Source organism: Diabrotica virgifera, chromosome 4 (genome assembly GCF_917563875.1).
Source record: "Diabrotica virgifera virgifera chromosome 4, PGI_DIABVI_V3a".
Lineage (NCBI taxonomy): Eukaryota > Metazoa > Arthropoda > Insecta > Coleoptera > Chrysomelidae > Diabrotica > Diabrotica virgifera.
This window is the reverse complement of record NC_065446.1, coordinates 144,402,334-144,417,537: the sequence shown is the minus strand read 5'-3', so window position 1 is coordinate 144,417,537 and position 15,204 is coordinate 144,402,334.

Here is a 15,204-nt window from a genome sequence, read left to right as displayed (position 1 = left end):
CACCACAGAATTATTAACTATAGTTAATAATTCTGTGGTATCACGTTAACTCGCTTGGGAAAGTAGAATCGATGCTCGGCAATGTTCGGATATTCTACTAGCCGTGTTAAAAATATCGATTCTTCTTCTTAAAAATATTGCTGTTTGACGTGTGGTTGTCTTTATTTTGTGGTGGTTGTATTCAAAAAGCTAACCTTATTTGCAATTTGTTTATTTTTGTCTTTCGTTTGGAACTATTTTATTATAAATCACTGAATTTTTGGATTTTACCTGTATAGGGCACATTGGCACATTGTTAAAGATATTTTTTCTATAAATTCCTGTTACTGTAAACGAAAAATAACACATTAAGGTGGTATGACACAATGTTAAAATTTATATAGTTCTTAGGTACAGTTACCGTCACTATTTCAAAACCAATCTTCAACTTAGGGGTATGTACGTGAACTGTAGACTTTCTATTTTAATAGTATCTAGTTAAAATTTTCAAAGAAAGCAGTATATTTTTTATAACTGTACTTAAAGGAGTCCATGTCATAACTTACTTAGTAACTTATAAAAAATCATTTTGCATAATAATTTTTGAAGAGAAAATAACTACCATAAACGATTAACTATGCAAAAAGCTTTATTTTAAACAAAATTTCATTGTTCGTACTGCCATAGTTTTTAAATTATGTACCTAAAGGTAATTAATTAGTACCTAAAGGTAAAAATAATTTTTAAAAGCTGCAATCTGGGGATTTTGTTCATATTACAGCAATAAGTTGGCATTTTTCTAGTGATAAATTAGTTCCGCTGTCACTTAATTGATGAGAAGATGAGTTCACGTGTCATTTAGTAGATGGCAGCAGTGATGTATTAAATGGCGACAGATGCGCGTTTGCGCGGATTTTAAGAAAATCTGCGAACAATTGAAAACGAGTTTTGTAACCACGGAAATACGATGAATCACGCGGTTTTGTTTAGAAAAGTGGCCCCACCCTCTCCCAGTACACATTTTGGGCCTTGTTTGACTTTAAATCCTGATTGTATAACGTCACAGTGTCTTAACAATACAAATATACATTTTTTATGCTTGAAACCGTGACGTTATACAAATGGTTGAAAGTTAAATGAGGCTCAAAATGTCTCAAAGTGTTTACGGGGGGATTATACTAGTTTTGACATAATACACAGATAACATAAGCTCTAGTATGTTTTGTGGGGCTCATCTAAAAACAATTTCAGTTTTATTCACTTTCTGGCAAATTGAATTTTTATAGGGCCGCAAATAATGCATTGTTCGGATACAATTAGCGTCTCTTTGTACAGACGGTGACATCGACATTTTTACACACATTACAAATGCCAATGGCCATTAGTATTTCTTGGGGCATTATTCTAATAAAAAAAATTGTAGACAAAGACAAAACAATATTGTATAATCATTGATTAATTTATGTCAAATATTTCCGTAAGTGAAAAAAAAATATTGAAATTTACTAGAGTAATAATTAGATAAACCGATATGAAGACGATACAGTTGTGGTTGCTAGCAGTATTGATGAACTTCAGCATCTTATGGACAGACCTACAAAGAGCGAGTGAAAAAACAGAATTTAACCTTCAACATAAATAAAACAAAAATGGACACTGGTGAGCAAAACTCAAAAACCTGCCAGACAATTGAAAATAAAAAACCAATTCAACACGGAGAATTATATGTATATGTATACCTTGGAACAGCCAACTCGAAATGGGATCAAATAACCGAAATACGTTGTAGAATTGAAAAGGCCAGAGCTACATTTAACATGAGAAATATGTTCAATCATTGCGACATATCTGTCCCACTAAAAATATGGCTGCTAAAATGCTATGTATTTCCAGTCTTGTTGTATGGAGCAGAGACCTGGACAATAACGGAAACATTATCGAAAAGGCTAGAGGTATTCGAAATGTGGGTGTACCGACATATCCTCAAAATATTCTGGACGACCCACACCACCAACGAAGAGGTATTGCGCCGAATGGGAAAACAAAAAGAAATATATTTTACAATTAAAAAACGAAAACGTGAACACCTCGGTCATATATTATGAGACATGATAAATATGGTACACTGCAGCTGATAATATAGGGTAAAATAGAGAGTAAACGTGGACCCGGAAGAATTAGACACTCATGGCTTCAAAACTTACGCCAATGGTTTGGACTAACATCGATAGAGTTATAGACACGCTGTAAACATGAACATGCGTAAAATGCTCTGTAACCCCAAGCTATCAGTCACAATAAAATTGAGAACACTAAAGTGTTATGTGTGGTCTCTATTACTATATGGCTGTGAGACCTGGACATTAAAACAGTATGACGTCAAAAAACTTCAACAAACGTCAAACAAAAAATTCATTCGAAATGTGGATGTACCGCCGAATGCTAAGAATAAGCTGGACCAGCAAAACTACAAATGAAGAAGTACTGGAAATAATCAACACACGTCCTCATGTGGTCAATACAATCAAAATTAGAAAGACGTCATATCTAGGACACATAATGCGCCATAGGAAATTTGAGCAGCTTCAGGTAATATTAGAAGGCAAAATCGAAGGTAAAAGGGGTACAGGAAGAAAGAAAAAATCCTGGCTCCAAAACATCAGAGATTGGACCCTCACAACAGGGAATGACTTAATCTATCAAGCCCAGAACAAAGAGAAATTTGCCATATTTATCGCCAACCTCAATAGAGAAGGCACTTAGGAGGAGGAGGACAACGCAAAAGACCCTAAGAGGTAATTTTCTGTCCCGATTAAACCCCGATTAGCTAACCAGGACATAAAATACCGGCCCTAAGGCTCAAAGATAGATAGAAAGTAACTTGTGAAGTGGTTACGATTAATTTGATTTAAGATGATAATTAGGGGGTTATTTTCCCGAGGTTTTTGATAAAAAAAGGGACCAACTATATTTTGAGCACTTGCTTAGTTTTGATGCTACAAACTAAAAAAAAACCAAAATAAATATTTTTTAAACACTTTAAAAAAGTTGTAATGAGTTTTCCCCAAAAAAGTGCATCATTTTTTGGTTATTTTACGTTGAAATATTCGCTTTGAATTTGGCGGATATGAGACTATTTTTCATTAGCTACAACTTTGTTTCAACTGGGTCCATAGAGTTCATGCATATATAGACCTGGATACCGCGTACCTAAAAAAAGTTGATTAATAGCAAGTTGAAAATTTGTTAATAGCTTAACGGTGTCTAGTCGGACAAACTTTGAGTATGGGAACACTGGAACAGGGGAAGTTTTATTTGTGGAACAGCTTAATAATTTGGAATGTCAGACTACGAAAACGTTTCATGTATTTTGTCGGACAGAACTTCCAATTGATTGGTTACAACTTCATTAAACTCTTATGCAAAAATCAGACTGGTGTTTATCACCAACTGGGTATTTTAATGAGTGGAACACGAAGGACATGTCAAATGACAGTAATCAAGTTGGTTAATAATAGCAGTCTGATAATGTTTGCATGAGAGTTTAATGAAAGGGTAACAAATTAATTGGATGTTCTGTCCGACAAAATACCTGGGACGTTTTCGTAACCCCGTGTTGCAGTGTTCCCTCCCGTACATCAAAGTTTGTCCGACTAGACACCGTTAAGCTATTAACAAATCTTCAGCTTGCTATTAATCAACTTTTTTTGGTACGCGGGATCCAGGTCTACTACACCATTTTTTTTATACTTTTTTACAAGTTACATATTTTTTCTAAGAATGTTTTTTCGGATAAAATACTTACTTTTTGAGTTATTTGCAAAAGCCGCCTAAAAACGTGTTTTTTAATCGCAAATAACTCGAATATTAATTTAGTAAAAAAATCCTATAGAACAAAAGTTGCTTAGAATTAGTCAGTTTATCCATTTTCAGACTTATTTTGAACGTATATTTTTTTCACCCTCGAGATGGGGTAAAACTCACCCTCAGGGCAAAATCTTACATCGGCATACTATCACTTTTCTTGGTTGACATGTTACCTATGTGTATGCCAAATTTCATGTTAATCCAAGCGATTATTTAAAATTTAGAGCAAAAAGCGTGATTCAATGTATATATTTACTACTTGTATTTCGAACAATTGCAAATTTCTTAGTCAGTTTAAAATAAATATATTTGACCAGGTAAAGAATTAATAATTGTCGTCTGAAGACAAATATTACAAATATAATCTAAATACAATAAGAAGTGATAAAATATTTCCAAATGAAACGTTTTGTATCTATTAGCATTGTTTAAAAAAAGATAAAACTTTGTCTAGTTATACAATGCTATTAATGAGAATTTACCATTTCCAGGTAAAGAATTAAAAACCCTCATCTATAAATACAATACAAGTACTACTGAAGGCGAACGGTACCGATCGATCGGTAACGATCATAAGTTCTATTTAGTACTTGGCGATGGCAACAACGCTGTCGTTAATAGAATTAAAATTCGTCGTTATTAAAATGTTAGAATATATATACGTGCTGCCATCTACTGAAAGAATTGTTAAACGTTAGTTCTTATGGTCGCCAACAATTTTGACTGGGGCGTTTACATACCCCCTTAAGCAGTTATAATAAGTTCATATCAATTAATTATTACCATATTTTGATATTTATATATTAAATACTGATATAGTTCGACGTTTAGGTGCCTACTGCTCAGATATTTGGTCATATACAAAGAAATGAGCAATTAAGAGACGAAATAAATAGGTATAATATAATAATATTGAGGAGGATAATGAGAAGGGAAAGCGATGCATTTACTTTAGAAGTTTGTAGATCTATTTATATTAACAACGGACATAGTGAACTATTTGTTTGAGAGGCTTATACCTCATAATATATCATTTTCGTTCATCCAAGCAGTGTTGAGCCTTATGTAATAATAATGCTCAGGTATTTATTAAATATTATATTTAATAAAAATAAGATTTACAATCTTAACGTTACGACATGTTATATGTTCTAACCTTCTAACCTATATCTAACTTCATTGTGCCAAATCACTCCTCTTCTTCTTTACCATGGCCTATTACTACATCTCCCCTTTTTCTCTTTTTTTTTTACAAAACTTTAATCAAACAAAAAACTATGCTAATACAAAATACATACAATCAGAGTAAACTATACTAATATAAAATATAATCAGAATACTTGGCAGGCTGTATGATAGTACGTGATGGTCTATGCTCACATCAGAATCACACTCTGAACTGCCAGAACTCTGAGCTTTACTGCAACTAGGTGTATCATTATTGTCATCACTTAAATTCTGAGTTTGCCTAATATCAGGATCAATTTTTGACTTACGCAAGTGATAGCTGTTTCTTCTTAAGATGTTTTTACCATTATCAATTAAATAAGACCTTGGAGCCTCATGCTTATTTACAATAACAGCCAGACTCCATTGATTATTGTCCTTGTACACCACATTTTCACCTTGCTTATATTCGGGCCTATTTCTTGTCTGCCTATCATAATATTCCTTATAAATATTATTTCTTTCTTCTAATTTTGACCTAACTTTTTTGATATTATCATTTTGCTTTTCAACAAATGGTAATTTATTTTAAAGTTTTCTGCCAAATAACAGTTGAGCTGGTGACCTCTTGAGATTAGCAATAGGAGTATTACGATAGTTCATTAGAGCAACCCACATGTCATCTGATTTTTTAATAATATTTTTAGATATCTGTACAAACCTCTCAGCCAAACCATTCGATCGAGGGTAATGGGGGCTACTAGTTTGAAATTTAAACTCAAATTTATCTGCAAACTTTTTGCATTCGTATGACCCAAAAGGCATATTATCAGCTATAATTACATCTGGTATACCATGTGTTGCAAATATCTGCTTGAGTGCATTTATAACATCAGACGATTGTTTACCTCTTAAAGGGATTATTTCTAGCCACTTCGTTAAATAATCAGCAACAACCAAATAAGCTTTGCCACCATGTTCCATAATATCAGCACTCAATTTTTGAAATGGCAATTCCGGGACGTCATGAGATATTAATGGCTCTTTACTATTTGCATATCTATACTTTTCACAAATTTTGCAATTCTGTATCTCATTCGCAATATCCACACTCATCCCTGGCCAAAATAAGACATCTTTTGCTCGATCTCTTGAACGATTTATACCAAAATGACCTTCATGTACAATTTGAAGCATCTCTTTTCGTAAAACTTTAGGTACAACAATTCTATCATTGAAAAATAAAAGATTCTCATTAACAAACAACTCAGTTCTTAACTTGTGAAAAACTTTCATCTCTCCTTCATACTTTGTATTTTTCCACCCTCTCAGACAACACTCAATGACTTTACTCAGTACATTATCTTTTACTGTTTCTGCTTTAAACTGAATCTTTCTAGTATCACTCATTCCTAAATGCTTTTCTAATGAATGCACCATTTCATTCATATCGGCATCATTCTCCGCCCTTTCATCACTTACGTTTCTAGATAAATAATCAGCAATATGTAAATATTTACCAGGTACATACTGAATTTGTATATTATACCTCAGTAGCTTCAGTTTTAGCCGTTGCAACCTAGGAGAACTAATTTGACTTATTTGCTTACTCATGATACTTACATTAGGTTTGTGATCTGTTATGAATTTTACAGAGCGACCATAAATATAATTGTGAAACTTTTGACATGCAAATACTACAGCTAATAACTCTTTCTCTATAACAGCATAATTTTCCTCAGTACCTGTTAAACCTCTAGAAGCATAAGCAACAGGCCTTCCATCTTGCATTAGACAACATCCCAAACCAAACTGGGACGCATCTATTTGAATTACAATATCTTTACTAGAATCAAAATTCTTTAGAGATATATTTTTAGCAAGTTCCTGTTTTATCATTTCCAGTGCTTTACTGTGAACTCCAAGCCACTGAAAAATAACATTCTTTTTCAGTAACTGATACAGTGGGCTTGCAATCTCACCCAATTTCGGAACAAATTTTCGTACATAATTTACCACACCCAGCAGTTTTTGAAGCTCTTTCTTGTTTGACGGATTTTTTAGCTCATTTATAGCCCTCAATCTTTCATTATCTATTTTCATACCATCTTCGCTAAAAATGTGTCCCATATACTTCACTGTGTTGTCTAAACTGAAATTTTGATTTCTTAAACTTTACACCCTTTTCCCTAGCTCTATCAAACACTTTTTTAAGTGTTTTGTCATGCTCCTCCATGGAATCAGATGCAATTAATAGATCATCAAAATATATTATAACATTTTCAATGTCACCAAAATTTTTACAATTTAATTTTTGAAAATATTCTGGGGCCAGATTTAGACCGAATGGTAATCTAAGAAATTTGTAACCAAATGGAGTTGCAAATGTTGTTAAGGAACTAGATTTTTCATCTAACTTAACTTGATAAAAGCCATCTTTAAAGTCTAATACTGAAAAATATTTTTTTCCTGATAGTTTCGAACTTATTTCCTCTAAACTAGGTATTTCAAAATATTCCCTAACAATACATTTATTAAGCTCTTGAGGGTCTAGGCACAGACGCAGTGAACCATCTGGCTTCTCAACTATAACTATATTATTAACCCATTCACATGCTTCTGTTACTTTGGATATAATATTTCTACTTTCTAATTCACTTAATTTCTCTTTTAGCTTATTTTTTATGGTAAATGGTACTCTTCTAACTGGTCTAGCTACTGGAATACTATCATTTATTAATTGTATTTTACAAAAACCTGTGAATGTGCCAATTCCCTCAAATACATCTTTATATTCTAGTAATAATTGTTCCTTATTAGTATGTTCCTCATCAACATTCACACTCTGTGTTTCTTTAATTAAGTCAAAAGAATAACATGTTTTTAAACCCAAAATTGGCTGGACTTTTAAATCTACAACTACAAATTCTAAATTATAATTCCTATCTAACCTCTTACAATTTAGAGTAATTTTCCCTGAAGGTTTCAAACGTGTACCTCCATAAGCTTCTAACATAGTATTACACTTTTCAATTTTGTACTTACTGTTTCTGAATAAGACATTTAAGATATCCCTAGATAATATATTTACTTCTGATCCAGTGTCCATCTTGAACTCAATGTCTTTGTTGTTTATGTTGACCACTTCGACCCATTGATTACGATTTCTACTGTTGATTGCTCCAACTCCTTTCACTGTATGCACAGATCTGTCGAACAGCCATCAATGTTCTCGTCATGTCTTCCAATTTCTTTAACTTTTTTAACATTCTGCCTTTTATATCTTTGCTGATTGGACATTTCAGCAAAACAGGCATTACTGAAGTGATTTGCTCCACCACATTTAAAGCAATTTTTTCCAAACGCTGTGCACTGGGCAGCTACATGTTTACATTTGCAATTTTTACACAAAAATTTTAACTCACTTTGTGTATTTCCACTTTCTTGTTTATTTTTTACTGCATTTACTTCCAAACTTTCATTGTTTCTTACAGATTCCAACTGCCTTTTTGTTATTTCAGAGTTTCTGCATATCTCTATTGCTGTATCAAGGGTTAACTTTTGAGCATTTAATAATTTTTCTTGAACTGATGGATCATTTGTTCCTAAAACTAACCTATCTGTCAATATGCTGTCTTCCTGTGTATCATATTCACAGCTTTGTATCAACTTTTTTAAATCACTAAGATAACTATCAAAAGGTTCATCTGCAGCTTGAATTCTTTTGTTAAATACAAAACGTTCATATGTTTTATTTCTTCTGGGAGCACAATATTTCTTAAATTCTGATATTACACTATCAAATTTATTAGGTTCTGGTATTTTGAGAATGTTATATATTATCAACTCCTTCCGGTCCAATCATATTTAAAAACAAAGCAATTTTTACTCTATCGGCTTTGTCATCTTTCTCAGTTGCAATAAGGTACATTTCAAAATTTTGGTAAAACCCTCTAAAATTTTCATGAAGGTTTCCCTCGAATTTCATGGATTCTGGCACTTTTCCTTCCATTCTGGATAACTGTACTTTTGGCTCTTGTACTGATTGCGCCATGTAATAATAATGCTCAGGTATTTATTAAATATTATATTTAATAAAAATAAGATTTACAATCTTAACGTTACGACAGTAACGTGGAGATTTCGGCGCAGCGCTAAAAATAAATGTCGATTTTCAGGGTATAAAATGCCGTAAAGTCACTAAATAACCATATCAAAAAATTGCACCTCGTTTGCGGATTATGAATAAACTGGTTTTAATTGAAAATTGTGAAAATTGAAAATGTTATAAAGGAAAAACGATATTAATGTTGGTTGCCTATACTGTAGGGGCAAAGGAATGCCAGAATAATTTTCACTTTTGGTAAACCTAAACTGTAAGGCTAAAAGTAGTATGTACCATAGTCAAAATAACTCCTCCTGACTTAAAGGTAATCCCTCCTTTGAAATTTCATTTGCGGATATTCCATTTTTAAGTTATATCAAAATGAAATTTCTCGGGACAGCGCCAAAGTATATATTTCCATTATCGGGATATTTATTAAAAGCTGTAAAAATAACAATAACTATATTTAATTTCTTCTGGTTTGAGGATTACGAATAGACCTGGTTTAAACTAAAAATCATAAAGCTTAAAAATTTTCCGAAGAAAAAAATTTTCCATTTTGGTGGTCCTAAACTGTATTTGCAAAAGTATTATCTGTATTGTAATGTATATCTAAAATGATTGCTTCTGACGTAAGAAAATCCCTCCATTCGAAATTTCATTTGCGGATTTTCCGTTTTAGAGTTATAAAAAATAAAAATTTTCGGCGCCGCACCAAAGTGTTTATTTCCTTTTTGTAAATATCAAAAGCTATAAAACCACTAAATAATCATATCTTTTAATTCCTTCTCGTTTGAGGATTATGAATATACCTTTTTACTAAACTAAAATTTTTAACTTTTAACTAAAAATCATAAAAATTAAGAATTTTCCGAAGAAAAAAGATTTCCATTTTCGTGGGCCTAAACTGTATTAGCAAAAGTATTATCTACCATATCTAAAATAATTCCTCCTGATTTGAGGATAAGCCCTCCCCATTCGAAATTTCATTTGCGGATTTTCCGTTTTCGAGATATAACCAAATAAAAAGTTGAGATTTCGAATAAATTTTCATTTTCTGGGTATAAAAAGCCGTAAAATTGCTAAATAACCATATCACTTAATTTCTCCTAGTTTGCGGATTATAAATAAACTGACTTTAATTGAAAATAATTGAAAATAGAAAATTTTATAAAGTAAAACCATATTAATGTCGGTTGTGGTTGCCTACACTGTAGGAGCAAGAGCAAAGGAATGACCACCAGTAGTGATGTTGATTATAGTTACTTTCGAGGATTCGTTACAAATCGTCCTTTTTGTATAAAGTAATCATTTACATTACTCGTTACTTTGGATTACTATGATTACTTTTGTATTTGAGTACCGGTAATCATATCGAGAATCGTATTTCTCAGTAGGTAGGTATTTTGTATATTTGTATTCCGATATAACAACGACCTTCACCGATCTGTTTAAGGGATAAATTGTTACTTTTGTATAAAGTAATCATTTACAGTATTCGTTACTTTGATTACTATGATTACTTTTGTTACTTTTGTATTCGAGTACCGATAATCATATCGAGAATCGTATTTCTCAGTAAGTAGGTATTTTGTATAGGTATTCTGTCACACCCTTAAAACGCTTCATACCGATAACGATATTCCATAACACTGTAAAATACCGGTCCTGTCCGTTACTCGCTGGAATACGATTGGTATTTTTTTATAGAAAGTAATCAAGTGTTCAAGTAATCAAGGTTGTAGATACAATAGTCGTTACTCGCTCTGATACGATTGGTACAAAGTAAAGAAGTAATCAGAGTAATCAAAGTAGCGATTTGCCTCTCTGCATAGTAATCGTTACTTTCGGTATTCGTAAGTAACGAGTACTTTGTAATGAATAGTTACTTTTTCAACATCACGACTATATACACCATGGCCAGAATAATTTTCACTTTTAACTTAACACATTTAATTTCTCCTGGTTTGAGGATTATGAAAAAACCTGGTTTTAACTTAACTAAAAATCCGCTGTGTCTAGGTACACGCTAACGTGTACGCAAATAAAAAAGTTAGGCACATGCTTAAACGTCACCAAATCAGTGATATCACTATAATATTAATGATATTAGTGATATTAGTCCGTTCTTTAACGGTAAAATATTGCAAAACCTCTAAATTTTAAAGAACCGCTTGGATTGACATGAAATTTGGCATACACATAGCTAACAAGTCAAAGAAAAAAGTGATATTGTGCCGATATGTGCTTTTGCCCTGGGGGTAGTTTTCACCCCCTCTTGGGGGTGAAAATATATTCGTCCAGAGAAAGTCAGGAAATAGATAAACTGGCTAATTTTAAGTAACTTTTCCTCTAACTAACTAAGTCAATACTTTTCGAGTTATTTGGCAGTGAGTATGTTCATTTTTTCAAGAAAATAACCACGCTTTTAGACGGTTTTTCGTAAATAACTCAAATAGTAAGTATTTTGTCGAAAAAACATTCTTAGCAAAAATATAGCATTTAAAAAATAAAAAAAAAATGGTGTATATATCACGTCTCTACACCTAGTAGAAACAGAGTTATAGCTAATGAAAAATAGGTTCACATTCGTCAAATTCCAAATGAAATACTTTAACGTGAAATAACCAAAAATTAAGCACATTTCTGGGAAAATTCATTACAACTTATTCAAAGTGTTAAAAAAGAGCTTCATTTTTGTTTTATAAAAATAATTTCTAACATCAAAATTAAACAAGTTACGCTCAAAATAAAGTTAGTCCCTTTTGGTTTTGGTAAAAAAATCGAGAAAATCACCCCCTAATTAGTATCTTAAATGAACTTAATCGTTACGACTTCACAAGTTTCTTGACTCGTGTATATATTGTTTATTTATGATCTGTAAGTTTCATCGGTTCAAAGTCCTTATTATTGAAAGGGCTGTAGTTAAAAGGGGTTAAACGAGTTACTGATCACGAATGTATGCAAATTTAGAAACACCAAAGCTTAATCAATTTTTGTCTAACAGAAAAACAAAAAAATACATGATATTCAGAAAAGCAAATCTGACTTTTTTTGTTTTTCGGGAGTTCTGGTATCTCTAAGAATTTTTAAGTTACTTTGAAAAAAAAAATATTTTTCAAAATTTAAATTTTTAAAAATTTTACTTTGAAACCAAATTTTTTCAAAAATAAGCACTTTGAATCGATGAAACTTACAGATCATATAAACACAACATTAGTAAAATAATTTGTGGAGCGGTAACGATTAATTTTATTTAAGTTGCTAATTAGGGGGTGGTCTTCCCGATTTTTTTTTTGCAAAAACAAAAGGGACAAACTTTATTTTGAGCGTAACTTGCTTAAATTTAATGCTACACACTTTTTGTAAAAACAGAAATAAAGCTTTTTTTAAACACTTTAAAAAAGTTATAAAAGGTTTTCCCCAAAAAGTACTTAATTTTTTGGATATTTCACGTCGAAATATTCTTTTTGAAATTTGGTGAATATGAATCTATTTTTCATTGGCTATAACTCTGGTTCTACGAGATCCAGAGACCTAACGCGTATACCATTTTTTTTTACTTTTTTATATGCTATATTGTTGCTAAGAACGTTTTTTTCGACAATATACTTACTTTTTGAGTTATTTGCGAAAAACCGTCTAAAAATGTGGTTATTTTGTTGAAAAATAAACATATTCACTCGCAAATAACTCGAAAAGTACTTAAAATTAGTCAGTTTACCCATTTCCGGACTTAGTTTGGACATATCTTTTTTCACCCTCAAGAGGGGGTGAAAGTCACCCCCCAGGGCAAAAGCACACATCGGCACAATATCACTTTTTTTCTTTGACATGTAAGCTATACGTATGCCAAATTTCATGTCAATCCAAGCGGTTATTTAAAATTTAGAGCAAAAACCGTGAAAGAATGGACTATATTTAGCGTGCACTCTGACTAATTTTTTGGTAACTTTTTGGTACATGCTAATTTGAGCCGCGTGTATGCTGTGATAAACATATGTATAAGCATCGCGAGTGTCAGAATGTGGTTACAATTTATCTAATCGCGTTTTGTTTACACTTTAATATTAACTGGTAAAGAGCTTTCTTATTTTTTATTTGTTTAGTGTTTTTTTAATTAACTGTTGAGTGTGGACAATTATTTATACTAAATTTACATTCAAGGTGCAGTAGGCGCATATAAAGGTTTATTATTTTATACAGGGTATTTACAAAGTTATAACCAAATTTCTATGAAAATCGCAACAAGTTCAACTCACTGTATAGTATAAATAAAAAATACACCACAGCATTGGTTTATAAACTGGTATAATTAACTTTGTAAATACCCTGTATAACATAATAAACCTTTATATTTTTGTGATGGGGAAGTTAAGAAGAAAAAGAACTATACAAAATTTACAATAAACATGCAGTAGAAATAAACAAACCAAGACACGTTAAATGCTACTAGGAGCGCTCCCGAATCATAATTTACAATGTATATACATTGTAAATCCTAAATAATGATTTCGAAAGGTTATATATTGTAAATTTTGATTCGAGAGTGCTCCTAGTAGCATTTAACGCGTCCTTGTTTGTTTATTTCTACTGCACCTTGAATGTAAATTTAGTATAAATCATTGTCCATACTCCACAGTTAATTAAAAAAACACTAAACAAATAAAAAATAAGAAAACTCTTTACCAATTAATATTAAAGTGTAAACAAAACGCGATTAGATAAATTGTAACCACATTCTGACACTCGCGATGCTTACAGATGTTTACCACAGCATACACGCGGCTCAAATTAGCGTGTACCAAAAAGTTACCAAAAAATTAGTCAGAGTGCACGCTAAATAGTGATATCACTGATTTGATGACGTTTAAGCATGTACCTAACTTTTTTATTTGAGTACACGTTAGCGTGTACCTAGACACAGCGGATTTTTAGTTAAGTTAAAACCAGGTTTATTCATAATCCTCAAACCAGGAGAAATTAAATGTGTTAAGTTAAAAGTGAAAATTATTATGGCCATGGTGTATATAGTCGTGATGTTGAAAAAGTAACTATTCGTTACAAAGTACTCGTTACTTACGAATACCGAAAGTAACGATTACTATGCAGAGAGGCAAATCGTTACTTTGATTACTCTGATTACTTCGTTACTTTGTACCAATCTTATCAGAGCAGATAACGACTATTGTATCTACAACCAGTACACTTGATTACTTTCTATAAAAAAAATATCAATCGTATCCCAGCGAGTAACGGACGAGACCGGTATTTTACGAGTGTTATGGAATATCGTTATCGGTGTGAAGCGTTTAAAGGTGTGACAGAATACCTATACAAAATACCTACCTACTGAGAAATACGATTCTCGGAATGATTATCGGTACTCGAATACAAAAGTAACAAAAGTAATCATAGTAATCAAAGTAACGAATACTGTAAATGATTACTTTACACAAAAGTAACAATTTATCCCTTAAACAGATCGGTGAAGGTCGTTGTTATATCGGAATACAAATATACAAAATACCTACCTACTGAGAAATACGATTCTCGATATGATTACCGGTACTCAAATACAAAAGTAATCATAGTAATCCAAAGTAACGAGTAATGTAAATGATTACTTTATACAAAAGGAACGATCTGTAACGAATCCTCGAAAGTAACTATAATCAACATCACTAAATTCCTTTGCTCTTGCTCCTACAGTGTAGGCAACCACAACCGACATTAATATGGTTTTACTTTATAAAATTTTCTATTTTCAATTATTTTCAATTAAAGTCAGTTTATTTATAATCCGCAAACTAGGAGCAATTAGGTGATATGGTTATTTAGCAATTTTACTGCTTTTTATACCCAGAAAATGAAAATTTATTCGAAATCTCAACTTTTTATTTGGTTATATCTCGAAAACGGAAAATCCGCAAATGAAATTTCGAATGGAGGGCTTATCCTCAAATCAGGAGGAATTATTTTAGATATGGTAGATAATACTTTTGCTAATACAGTTTAGGCCCACCAAAATGGAAATCTTTTTTTTTTCGGAAAATTCTTAATTTTTATGATTTTCAGTTAAAAGT